The following is a 12,944-nucleotide window of genomic DNA, read 5'->3' as shown; positions in this document are numbered from 1 at the left end:
AGGATGGATTTTTTTCATTTGTGGTCAGGTGAGTAACTGTGATCTCAACTTGCATGTGGTTGTGTGCTGTCAGTTTATGGAAACCACTGTCTTGTCTGCTGAGAATCAAACACATCCTGTGTGAATCCTATAGCAGGCTGGTCAGGGAGAAGGAAATAATGTTCTCTGAGAAGGTCTCAGTCTTGTACGTCTTTATTTGTTCATAGAGAAGATAATGGATCGTTATCTAGGATAGAAGAATATATTTGTGGGGCAGGAGGTGGTGGTAAAGGACAGCACTGTCTTCTTCGTTTTGCCTTTATTTTAGTCGGAATTCTATGGGCTTCCTTATACCATCTGCTCCCATCCTATTCTAGGCAGTAGGTGTCCTGATTTGAGACATCTAAACTGTCTTTTGTGAAATTAGGTTTGCCTTCTCTTTTGGCTTTCTCTTCAGTTTCTCTCACAGTGATTGACAGTCTATCAAGGAGGGGAAGCTAAGGCATCACCAACCGGGAGTTGGACCGATGATTCTTCTGGGTCCCTTCCAACTCAGGATGTTGTATGGTTCTGGGCTTCTCAGGCTACTCAGAAGCTGAAGCTACAGAAGCTGATGGGGAAGGAAGGCAAACTGTAGGAGTACCTCTAGATTGAAGGGATGTGCAGGGGAAAAAGTAAAAGCAATGGAGCAAACAAGGACTAGGGTTTGTCAGTACTTAAAAAAGAAGTAATGACCTTAACTTGTATTTTGTCAGTTAGTGTAGATGTTTGCTGGCCTTGTATCCAAACACAGGGATAACTGGAAAAAAAAAAAAAAAACCCACGTTGCATTTTTAGTATTTGTAAGTGCTGTTTTCCAGTAAGGGCACTTCTTGCACTGTTGTACAGCAAGAGCCAAGGATCGTCAGTGAATTTTGGATCAGTGATGGAAATTAGTGGATTATCGTCCTGTTGATCTAGGTGGGCATTGTAGCAGCCTAACACATGTAGAAATGAAATGCAGGTACTTGTGTTCCTACTCTGTTGTGTTAGTTCCCAAAGCATGCTTACTCTGTGCACCTGGGAAATATCTGTTGTGGCCTTTGTTTGTGTTACGGAACGCACAAATCAAGGTACAAACCTGGCTACGCTGCCAGCAGGGAACTGCTAAATTAGTTTCCACTTTGAAGTGAGCAGAGTGGAAGGGATCTCTTGCAACATGCTTTGAGTGAGTATCAAAGTTCATACCTTGTTCACATACCTTGTTCCTAGGGACAGCCTCTCTTCTCTGCTGGCCACACTCATCTCCTGGTGTAAATGCAAGCGTGGGGCCAATGGCAGGATCATTGCAGTGGCCTCTCCTGGATGTGCTTCTAGGAAGCCAGCCTATATGCTTCCTCACTGTGGTTAGATGGAGTCCTGATCTTTGCTGGCACATGGTACTGTAAGATTTTCAGTTGCATCTCCTTAAGCGGGCAAGGTAAGAGCGGCACTGGGGAGAGCATTACCCTGTTAGGCATGTCAGTGATGGAATAGCTACTTTGGGGTGTATTAATTCTATCTGCAAGTGCGCTGCTCTATTCCCTTAAGCTCTTTAATTAGAAGCTGACTAGACTTGCTGGCAAGGATTTGTGGGGAGGGAATTTATTGCTTGCTGCTTATTTTTGTCTGAACTGTCACTATTTCTAGAGGCTGATTCAAGGATGTGCTGAACTTTGATACCTGCTTTTCATTAAATTTAGTTTTAGTTACGGGTTAGAAGTAACTGCTATCTAAATGTGAATGAAGAATGAAGTTGCGTGGAGGTGAACAAAATCCCAAACTTGATAAATAGTTGTGCAAGGAGGAGAAATGTGTAAGGCAGCTGTGTTTTTGCCTAGGTGTGAAATATCCATAAACATGCTGCGTTTGGATGCCAGTCTTTCTACTGAGTGGGTTTAAATCCTCCAAGCCCTTGTGTTTTTGTAGCATCTGATATTAGGGTGGATTTGAGAACAATGAGAAATGACAGCCTCATGCATCTGGATCTTTGGTGAAAGCTAGTGTGTGAGAGAAGAAAAGGCAAAATACACTGCACATGATTGATATATATATATATGTATGTATGTATGGCTGGCATAGACGAGGGAGCCCTCTACTGACGAGTTAATGTAGTATATCCAGGCTGTTGGCAAGTGTCATGTGTGGGTGTTTGACAGGTCTCAGCACCTCCAAAGAGGCTGAACAGTGCCCAGAGTGTATCTTCTTGCTTTTCCTCCCCTTCTCCCCCCAAAATGAACAATTTTTAAGGGATGTGAATCTATAGCATGTGCAGATGCATACAACAATTTGCATATAGGCTAAAACACCAAACAAGGATAAAAGTCAACCCATTGTTGTGCTCTGTACCTTTCACAGGAAGGTTCTTTCAGAGCAGAATGAATGGCGTTACTGCTGTCACGACTTTGAGGGCTAGGTTAGAGGTGACAAAAAAGTGGCTCTAGCCATATTTGCTTTTTAGAAGGGCTCTTCAAGAAGGTGGTAAGCTCTAACTAATCTGTTTCCTAGGAGGAAATAGAATTTGGAGGTAAATTCCATCCACGTCTAGTGCATATGATGAAAGGTAGCTACAGTACATTAGTAAGAAGAACTCTGTGAGCCATTTTCATGGTTGTATAGTGTCCTTGAAGTTGTCTTATGTGGAAGAGATGAGCACCTCTGTGCTTGTCATCTCAAAAATACATGCAGTCTGATGTTGCAATGCTTTTCCTGTCTGCTTCATCTCATTTGAGAGAGTATGTTTAGTCAGCAGAAACAGAACATGGTTTTTGTTGCTTTTTCCATGCATGGCAGTGTTTATTTGCAGTATCTTCAGAAAACTGTCAGTTGCTAGCAAATCTGTCTGAGGTGACCACTGTCAAAGAACATTCAAAGCAGTGTCTATTTCTGTATAGCTAGAATTGTATTCACTGTTTTATGCTTTGTCAGGAATGGCTTGATTTAGGTATGTCAGGAGAAAACCTTTGAGAAACTGATTGGAGAGAAGACTGCAAATATCCTTCCACTAGATAGGCCAAACCAACTCTCAGATGGTGGAAAGTCAATGGAAGAGGATTTAGATGGACCACCAGTTAGCTCTAGTATTGCATTTCTGGTTTCCTCCATTGGAACACTTTCCCTTTACTGTTCTAGAACACCTCTAGCTTGCCAGAACCACTTGGCCAGTCACTGTGTGCCTTTTACAGTAGGGCAGGTATGAAGGAAGAGACTCTCACCTGTTCTATGCTCAGCCTTCATTCTGAAAGGGGAATCGGGCAAGTCCATCTGAACACTTCATGTGGTGCTCATGTACAATAACACTGCCAAGAAAAGGATTTATTTTATAGCAGAAGGCATGTGACTTGCTCCATTATTATTAATGCGTGCCAGTATTCCTCATGAAGCAACATCAGATGCCTTGAAAACCTACAGCTGCTTGTCTTACATGCTGGGTAGTGAGGCAAAGAACACTATTGTTGCTCTTAAACTGAAGTGTGGAAAATATATTTCCAAATTCAACCTATGGAACTATTGGTACAGGAAGTCACTAGATAGCAGTAGTTGCCTCATGGGTGGAAGGACTTCCCACACAAGTTGGATGGGGAGAAAAGTAATACAGATATGGGTGTAGAATGGAGCTCTGTGCCTATGTTTGGAGCTGGGCTCAGTTTCCAGTTGGATATGAAGTGTGATTTTGCCTGAGTGGTACAGGACAGCATGCTAGAGAATCATAGCCTTCCATAAGCCGTGAACAGCATCACTATAACTTGAACTTAACCCTTCTTTGAGATTTGTGCACTCTGCCTGATAAAGAACAGCCTAAATTTTAGTTCTTCCCTCTCAGAAATGTAGTTCTCTTCAGAAAGCTTAGCTTTCTCCTGTGTCTGGTGGCACTTGACAGGTAATAATTAGACTGGAACTTGAGCTCAGCCACAGAGTCTGTACAGCTAAAAAATTAATCTTTCAAGTAAACCACTGCCTCTTTCAATTCAGCGAAGGTGGTCGAAGCATTTCTGCTTTAGGAAATGATGCTGCCTTGCTTTTTCCTGGGAACTCTTACTGCACCTTTCCAGCAAGCTACCAGCTTAGTCTGTGTTGTCTGCTGCAAAGCACTCCTTTTGGCTGTAGGAGAGCATGGGAAGCTACTCAAAACAACCAGCAATTCCAGTGAAATCCTCAGTTCCATCCCATCCTTCCCCTCCTACTGCTCCCCCACGTTTTACACAACCCATCTCCTTGCAAAGAACACATTTTTCATCCATAATGTATCAGGTCACATTAAGGTCACTAGCATGCCCAAGAAAAGTAGCTTTTATTCTAGCCAGTGAGTCAGACTAGTGGTATTTGTCCCCGTTTTATTTTTTGTGCTTCGAAGGGTGAATATTTCTGACAAGTGGGGATTTGCCAGCTGTTTGTGAGTGCAAACAGGCTGTCGATCTCTGCATGGAGTTCACCCAGCTATGCAGGGTGAGATGCGTTTGCTGCTCAGCACTGCAGCTTTGTGATACTCCAGCTGTAAGGTCTTGCTTCAGGAGCAGTTAGTTACCTGCGTGGACAAATGCTTAAATATTTTGGAATGCATCATGTTTTTCCCAAGGCAGTCAGCAAGATCTGATGAAAGGAGAACTCAGCTGCAGGTCTGGCAACTCCCACCACAGCATCAGCTCCTGCATTGGGCCAGTTGATTGTAGTGCAAGTCACTGCAGTCTCTGGTGCCAAGATAGCAAACAACTAGTTCTGTGTGTGTTGAAGAGAGGTAGTGGTGTTAGTTTGTAGAGTGTTGAGCTGCTGTTATCAAGAAGCCTGCATCTGTTTGTTCTTGTTCTACCATTCCCTCTGAGCCCATAACCCTGTTTCTTGATACGTTTGGGATTCCCACAGCAGGAGTCAAATGTAAGTGGGCCTTGGGGAGGTATCTGTGACACAAGAGCTGCAAGCAGGCACATCTAACCCCACCGTCAGCCTGTGACTGTGTACACACAGTGAAATGGCCATCAGGTTGGCACCTCAGCACCAGCCTCCAAGTTCTAAACTCTGTCCCCACCGCTGTGGTGTTCTCTGGGAGGCTCCTGCCCTCACACCGACGCAGGCTGGCTTGTCGGTAGGAGATGTGGAGTGTAACTTTGGCACCAAAAGATTCAGAGCTTTCTAATGCAAATGTGGGAAAGCATTTGTGCAGGACAGAAGGAAATCAGAAGTGAAGAAGAAAATTGGTGGCTGTGTTTTGTTTGGCTGTTCTCTGTCCTGAGAAAGCACTGAGCTGGGTGTGAGTGCAATTGCACGTGGAGGAACCCCAGAAACAGCAAGTGAGAAGTGGTTGTCTCTCTCCCGCGCTTACTGCCTTTATGAATAGGAGAGGGTCTGTTTTAGGCTCGAAGCTGGGAGGTAAGGTAGTAGGTGAAAGTGGCCAGGGTGTGAGTTGTAACGATTCCCACATGTTATGGGAGGATTGTAAATGAGAACAGTGAACGGCAAGGGGTGAATGCTGATGAGTATGGCTGCAAAGAGGATTTTGGCTGTGGGAGGGATGGATGACTCTTTTGTTCTGTGTATACTAAGGGATGCAGAAGAGATGATCAAAGAAGTCTGGTAAACCCTGGGAAGCAACCCTTAAATGCTGAGCCAGGACAGCCTGTTTTGAAATCGGGTGCTGCTTCTGCCTGACTACAAGCCTCTTGCAGAGTGGGCTGGGTGTGGCAGCAAGTACATGGGTTTCAAGAAACAGCCTCTGCTCTTTCATCCCTCGTTGCAACATGTGCGGCAGTTGGGGCACGATGAAGTCTCAGGGGTGCTTCCTGAGGATGGAGGGGATGCGGAAAGGCGACATCATGTCTGAATTTGACAGGAGGGATGGGAGGTCCCTGCTCTCTTCAATCTCTCTTTTTCCAGAGCAGAAACAGATGCCATTGGGTTTCTGGTGCATGTATTTTTGAGTCCAATTCCCAGTCAAGGCTCCTTTTGGCCATGGAGCAGAGGATTCTGTAGGAAGGAATAGAAATCCTCCAGTGTCTACGGAGCGGATAAACAGCTGCCGTGGGGGCTGGGCATAGATTTTGCCTCAGGCTTGGACCCGTCACATGGTTTGTGGGAGAGTGTGCCAGTATACACACAGTTGACAACGCTGCAGGTCTGAGGCACTTTCCCTTCCTTGCTGTACTTCTCTCCCCACCAGACTTAAAATATTTAAGGACTAGCGTTCCTCTCTCTTGACACGAGGAAAAGGACGTGATGGGTTTGTGGGTAGCAGCAGGGGCCAGGAACCAACCGGGGCTCTCCAGGCTCACGGCCTCGTGAGGTCAGTCCAGGGCTTCTGGGCCTAAGCCCTGCCCCGTGGCAGCGTGCGTGGCCCAAGCCAGAGCACAACTCTGCTCTGACCTGTCTGGCACTGATCCTTCAGGTGTGAAGGACTCAGAGCCTTGTGAGAGACAAAAAGTCTTTTGGAAAGAAAATCCATTTCCCCCTTTCAGCTGAGCCCTCCTGCCCATGGGTGGCTTCAGCAGGAGAGCTGAGCTCCTCTGGTGGCTTCCTTCAGAAAGACTGAGTCATCCCAGTTGTCATCTTACGGATAGAGCAATGTGCCTGACGCACAGACTCAACAGCTAGTCAAAGTGACTTTTGAGACGGGGATCTAGGCATGGTCAAAGGCTTGTACAACAGAAAGAGATGCCCTCAGCTCTCTGGCATGGTAGGTTACAAGTTGGCAGTGTGCTGAGCTGAACCTGCTGCAGAAATCAGGGTGACTTAGGGAGCAAAGGTCTGAAGATCGCCCATTTCTGGTGCCTGATCTTTACAATTCCCAAATCTGTAGCTGTAATTCATCAATTCATCATTGCAACAGCAATAAAAATGTACAGGATGTTCTTGCAGGAATATGAGAATTTCATAAGCTTTGAACATACAGGAAAATAATATGTGTACTGTATGCTGACTTGTCTATCTTGCAGCTAAAGTTGAGAACCAGTGCAAACACCAAACTCAGCTGAAATGTTTAATATAGAACTTGACAAAAGAAGGGTTAGTGATCAGTTGCTTGGCTTTAGCAAAGCGGTAGGTTTCAGAGAGAATCCTGTTTTTCCCTTGGCCTGTCATTCATGCAATGGTAGGTAGTGCTTACACATCCATTTTGCAGCCTGGGTGGTGACAGTGACAGAAGATTTGCCATGTGCCGTCAAAAATTGGGCTTGCTGGCATGGTTGTGAGTGTATACAGTTCCTTAGGGCTTAAAGGCAGAAAACCTAGGTTAGCTGTAAGATGAATGAAGCAGGAGCTACTGGGCTGTTATTCCTATGTACCCTAAGCCTGAGATTCCTATTGTTGCCTCAGATCAAACCTGAACAAACTGCTTGAAATTATCAGTGACTGTCTGTGGAAGGAGGAATTGTCATCATCTGTGGGTTACCTGGAAAGAAGCAGCAAGTCGAAGGCTTAGTGAAGGAAGCCAGGATCCTTGTCCTGTTTTCATTATGGTGCCTTTAGTACAAAAACTCTTTTTTCTGATAAGCATCACTGAGAGAAAACTGCAGAACAAGTGAAATGATCTGCTTTTAAAATCGGGGGTGAGGTGAAGAAAGCCAGTCTAGCTGCCTTGCTTGTTTTTTTTTAGGGTCTTTTTATGTAGTCTACGATCAGCAGTGAATATGGGATACAGTGAGACTGATGTTACAGTATGTCTTCTGTATAAAATCTAAAATCATCCAAGGTGTGTGCAGTGTTGGAGGAAGGAGGGACACGTCTGAAGAATTCACTAATGAAAATGTTCATTTTAAGTGAGGGAAAGGGCTCTAATCAGTATGCCTCATTTTGGGTTATTAATGTAATTGAAAACACAATCTACCTAAATCATGCAAATTATATGCAGGGTGAGGGTTTTTTCAGCTATCGTAATGATAATCTAAATAAAATGTGGATTGTATGTGATGTTCTGAAAGACTGGATCCGAGATTAATATGAAATGCAAAAATATGTAGAAGACACCCATGGTGTAGAGCTGCAACTCTGCTTTTATGACATTTGAAAGCTGATTTATGAACATTGTTACAAGGTTTTTAACTGTACTGAAAATGAAATTAGGTTAAACTTCTTCCTATTAGCATTAGAGTTACAATCACAACACATTACAATAGACTAATAAATGTTACTTTTTGAGTAATGAAATTGCCATCAAGACACCGTTAATCGGAATGAGATTATAATTGGAGTTGTGCTGCGCGGGGAATGGTTCTGTGCAGCAGAGGTTGAGAGAGCCCCGATGGCATCCTGGGGACAATCAGCAGTCTTAGCTGGGTGCTTCAGTCTCTACCTGAGGAGTTATCCTGGCACGTGAGAATACCTAGATGTTGCTTCAAGTCATGTGGACTCACAGAAGGGTGCTTGAGTGGCTGTATCAGCTGATGAGGAGGATTTGTGACCTGAGCCTGGCAGTACAAACTGCATCCTTCAGGTGAGGCGTGCTGGCTTGGTGCCACTGGTACAGTCCTGAGCTGTCTGAGCAGGGCTGAGGGCTTCTGCAATCCTTCGGTGATGTTTCAGGTGAATGGCAGGGTCTGCTCAAGGTGCTTTTCTTTAACAAAATGATGTGTCAAGCTATAGAGCAAATAGTATTGGAAGAAAGAAAGGAATCAGTGTTCTAAATGATTAATGATTTTTCTAAAGTTAGGTGTGATTTGTAAATATGAAGATTAATTGTATGCATGAAAACTAGCTATTTATGGTGGGCAGAAATACTGGGTTGCAAACGTGCTGGTTGCATTTCAGTTTTTCTTCCCTAGCTGTAAGGAAAGACCCTGAACTGACAGGACCAGAGTGGGGATTGGGTGTTCTTCTGAGACTGGAAGTGCCATGAAATAAGTACAGCTTAAGCAAAAGTAGCATCCCAATAAGCTACCAAGCAGCTGTATCATAGGCAGCCCTTCCAACCCAAACCGTGCTGGGGTTTTGTGGATGTTTGGAGGTATGGGTTTCAATTCCCGAGTGCTTCTGTATATGGGAAGTCATCTAGAACACCAGTAAGTTCAAAGAGATGCCTGTCCTTGCATCAGTTCAGACCAGTCACAGACTGAAAGCAGGTTCACGCCTGGTGAATCTGTTGAGTTCTCAAGTAGTGCCCTTGTTTTCCGTCATTTTCATCATACTGATGGAAGATGGGGCCAGTTCTGGATTGTATTGCCAGAGAAAAGCCAGGGCTCGGTCATGTTGGACATGACAATGAAAGGGTGGATGTGTTCTGTAAGCTTTATCTGAATTGTTCTTCCTAACTTCCTAGGGCTGAATACTTTGAAATGAGACAGGTGTTGTGTCTGGCCAGCACCTTCATAGTTTATTTAAAAAAAAAAAAGGCCAAACAAGAACAACAAATCCTTTTAATTGTCGTTGTTGGTTTCAGTGGTAATTAGACTCTGTAGCCGATTTTTCGCCATTTGTTTTAGGACTGGAGCACTGTGGAAGAACACCTTAGGCTTGGAAAAAATGCACTGAAGAGCTTTGTGTCTTGGCAGAGCCAGCAGCGGCCATCCATAGGGTTGTAGCAAACATGGCTTACAGTGGGGCACAAGCACAGGAAGCAAAGGCATTTGGCTATCTGAGAGGTAGAGGGTTAAGTGTTGTGATCATAAACCATACAGTAATTGCTCTCAGACCTATTAGCAGGATGTCTTGCATAGACTGTCATCCTGCCCTTTCCCATGGGCCCTGTTCACTAACCCTTTGCATTTTGACAGTAATTACCATCCAAACAAGCACAAACCATCACCAGCTACTACACAAACCTACTGTCATGGTAACGTAGCAACCTCCGGTTCATCTTAAAGATGTTTAGTTTTATCTCATATGCTTAAAATTGGCCTCAACTCAAAGCCATAATGAAAAGAGCACCGACAAACTTAATGAAAAAATCAAATGAAATTTGATACTTCACATTTCAGCAGAAGCTTATAGTCCGGCATGTGCAATAGATGCTTAATGAGAACAGGAGATGTAGCTGGAGGAAAAGGCAAACTTTCAGGTAAATGAGGAAGGCATATGGGTCTGAAAAATTCTCTGTTCTTTTCCGAGCAGACAGCTGGTCCAACAGAAGATGCTGGCTTTCTTCACCAAAGTTTCACCTTATTTCTGGTCTAGAAATGTGTTTAGGAAATAGCTGAGGCTATTCCTAATCCACTATCTTAAACTTTTTGTTGTGGGCAGTGGATGCTGTTCTTTGGACTAATGCCCAATGTCATCGCTCTTGTTAGGGAAGAAAGCACTATGGATGGTGACTGTTGCCATGCCTTTTAAAAATATTTGAACTAGAAGTTGTCCTAAGGCCATGCAGAAAATACAGCCCAAATTGTCTTTTGATGTCAATCAGCCTAGCTGCATTGATCTCGGTGCTAATGATGCAATGTATTTGCAAGAGGATTTTGCCTGCTCTGCCTCATATTCTCACAGTGGATTCACAAGTTAATTCCCAGAAAAGTGCACTTCCCCAGGTCCTTGTTTTTGATTGCTAAATCTTTCCCTAAATCTCTTTCTGTGGCAGTCCCTGCACAGCGTAGCAAACGGGAGGAGCTGCTGCTGCACTTGATGACAAGGGTCAGGACACAATGTCTCTTGGTGGCAGTTGCCCACCTCTTGGAGGGTGACAGCACCCAAGGTCGGCTTCCTTCCCCTTGCAGGTTGGCAGGCTGTGTGCCCCCTTGGTAGGTGACGTCTCCTTTCTGTGCCTGCCCGCACAAAGGGTGGCATGTAGTACTTCCAACTTCTGAGAGGTCTTTTTTTGGGGAAAAAAAAACATTGAGGGAAGCATCTAGCCTGAAGTTACCGGGAGTACGTCCCTGTCCCTGCATAACATGTTTCATTGGTTTCGCATTTTCATGCTCAAAAATATGAGCTCTAAATACAGTCTAAAGCTTTTTTACCTGTTGGTCGCAAACACTGGATCATATTATGGGTTGCTAGATTAAAAAGCCATCTACTGCAAAAAATTACTCCTTGACATAGCAGAGGGACTTGCTCTTGAAGTTACTTCGTACTGCCTCATCTCTTGTTCTTTTCTCATCTTGTGATGAAATGTGGTGCTGCTGGGATTTGTGGATGCACATGTATGCAGGCAATATGCCTCTGAGGGTTATAAAGCTGGGAATGTAAATGCAGGAGATGAGATCCTGACCTCATCAAAATCAGTGGGAGTTGTGCCGTTGTCTCTCCTGGAATGTGATCTGGACATTGGGGAACTGAGAGTTATGCTATACTGACCAGGACCTAACTTCTTGAAATAGAAATAACTGCTTCAAGCCATTGCTGCTAATCAGGGCTCATCTCTTTGGCGCTTGCACTGTGGTAGTGGTCTGAGTTGGGGCTGCGGTGACAGACAGGCAGCTGCAGTGGTGAACAGGCTCCGAGCCCCACGCAGACAGATGGTGGTCCTTCTTGTCACCTGGGCTGTAAGGTTTTTCACAAGGGCAGTCACTCAGGACGTACTGGTGTGGCCATGATGTTAGCTGGGATTTCCATTCACTTATTATATAATTTCTTTTTTTTTTTTTCTTTCTGAGCTTTATTTTCTTCTTTTATATTGTTGGTCATTTTAATATTTCCATCATGGTATTGGTACCCCATTCCTATTCTCATGGACAATCCACTAACTAGTGGGTGTTTTTTTTTGCAAATGCTGTTAATTTGCTTTTCAGTTGCCCTTCTAGATCAGCAGTCAAGATGCTAAATTAGATCTGACTATACAGAGATATTCTTTGTTAACCCTTTTGCTATCTTCAACTTCCACAAATACAAAATAGTGCTGTTTCTGCCCCGTGTTTACCTTACATTTTGCAAGGCCTGAGGCAGCAATCCTTTAAAAGGCAGTGCTGTTATCACTCCACCTATTTTTGCTGCTTTTAGTTTTTAAAGAAAAAGTAATCCAGTATTTGATGATATTGTGCTCTTAGTTGGTTCCAAATAGCAGTGAATTTCTATCCAGAATCTAGTGTTATTTCAGCACAGAAAAGATGGTTCCCTTTTCCCTTTTTTCTTTTTCTAAGCAGATGTGTATCTCGAAAACACAGTGGTGTTTTCTGCCCCCTTTTCTCTGTAACCCAGGTTCTGCCACTGCAACCTAATCTGGCTAAGATGGCGTTGTGTTAGCTGCAGAGCAAACAGGAGTCTTTGAGTTCCCACTGTGCAAAGCCCCAAAAAGGTCCTCCATTTTTCTTCCTGGAGAAGAAGGGCCCCATGAGCTCGTGCGGGTGCCCTGCTGGGACGTACCGCAGGTCGGCTGTGAGTCAGCTCCTGGCTGCCTTGCCCAGCTCTGCCTGCCGGCTGCCTGCCACTGCGCTCCCACTGCCACTCTTGCTAGAAGTAACTGATGGCCGACAGAGGCTGGCTCTTTGTCACTTCGGGTCTCCCAGGCAGAGCTTGATGTGCTGCTTGCAGAGAAGCAACCACTCCCGACAGCAAAGCTCGGTGTGCTGCTCCCTTTGGACAAGTGATTGATTCCTCTGTAACATTTGTAAATGGGAGCTGTATTGGAATCCAGTGCAGTTGTAGGATCGGAAAGACAAGGTCTTTAGCATTAATTGGACCACCCTGTGTCAGGTGAACTTCTCTGCTTATGGGCCAAAAGCAGATGTCACTTGAAGTGATTGTTACAAGGGAACAAATGCGGGTTTGAGAGCACTACTTGTTTTTAGAGCAAAGCATATAGTGCTAACGGGGTTGAAATCATTGCATTTGACAGAAATGGTCACAGATCAGCAAAACTCAGAGACAGAAATATGGGTGGTTTTTTGTCGTACATAAAAAATCTAGTTGTGCTCCTGAGGTTAAAGGACTCACAGCGCTGGTGGCTGTCTGCTTATCTCTCATCTCTTACCTTGATGAAACTAGCTGTGTGTGTGGATGCAATATCTAATAAATGGAAGAAAATTCTACAACAGACAGCCTATGCACAAGCAACTCTTTGTGTCCATCCTCTACAAAGAAAAGGAGTTTATGAA

At 44.3% G+C, this 12,944-nt stretch overlaps 1 long non-coding RNA gene across 2 annotated transcripts in view; it reads left to right on the top strand.

The window, feature by feature from the left end:
- The window catches only part of LOC308194928, a 350,222-nt gene that overhangs the window by 197,817 nt on the left and 139,461 nt on the right, over positions 1 to 12,944 (top strand). The window lies entirely within an intron of this gene.

This window comes from Anser brachyrhynchus, assembly GCF_964034855.1.
Source record: "Anser brachyrhynchus genome assembly, chromosome: 4".
Classification (NCBI taxonomy): domain Eukaryota; kingdom Metazoa; phylum Chordata; class Aves; order Anseriformes; family Anatidae; genus Anser; species Anser brachyrhynchus.
The sequence above is the reverse complement of the archived record's forward strand: the minus strand, read 5'-3'. Positions and strand labels throughout refer to the sequence as shown.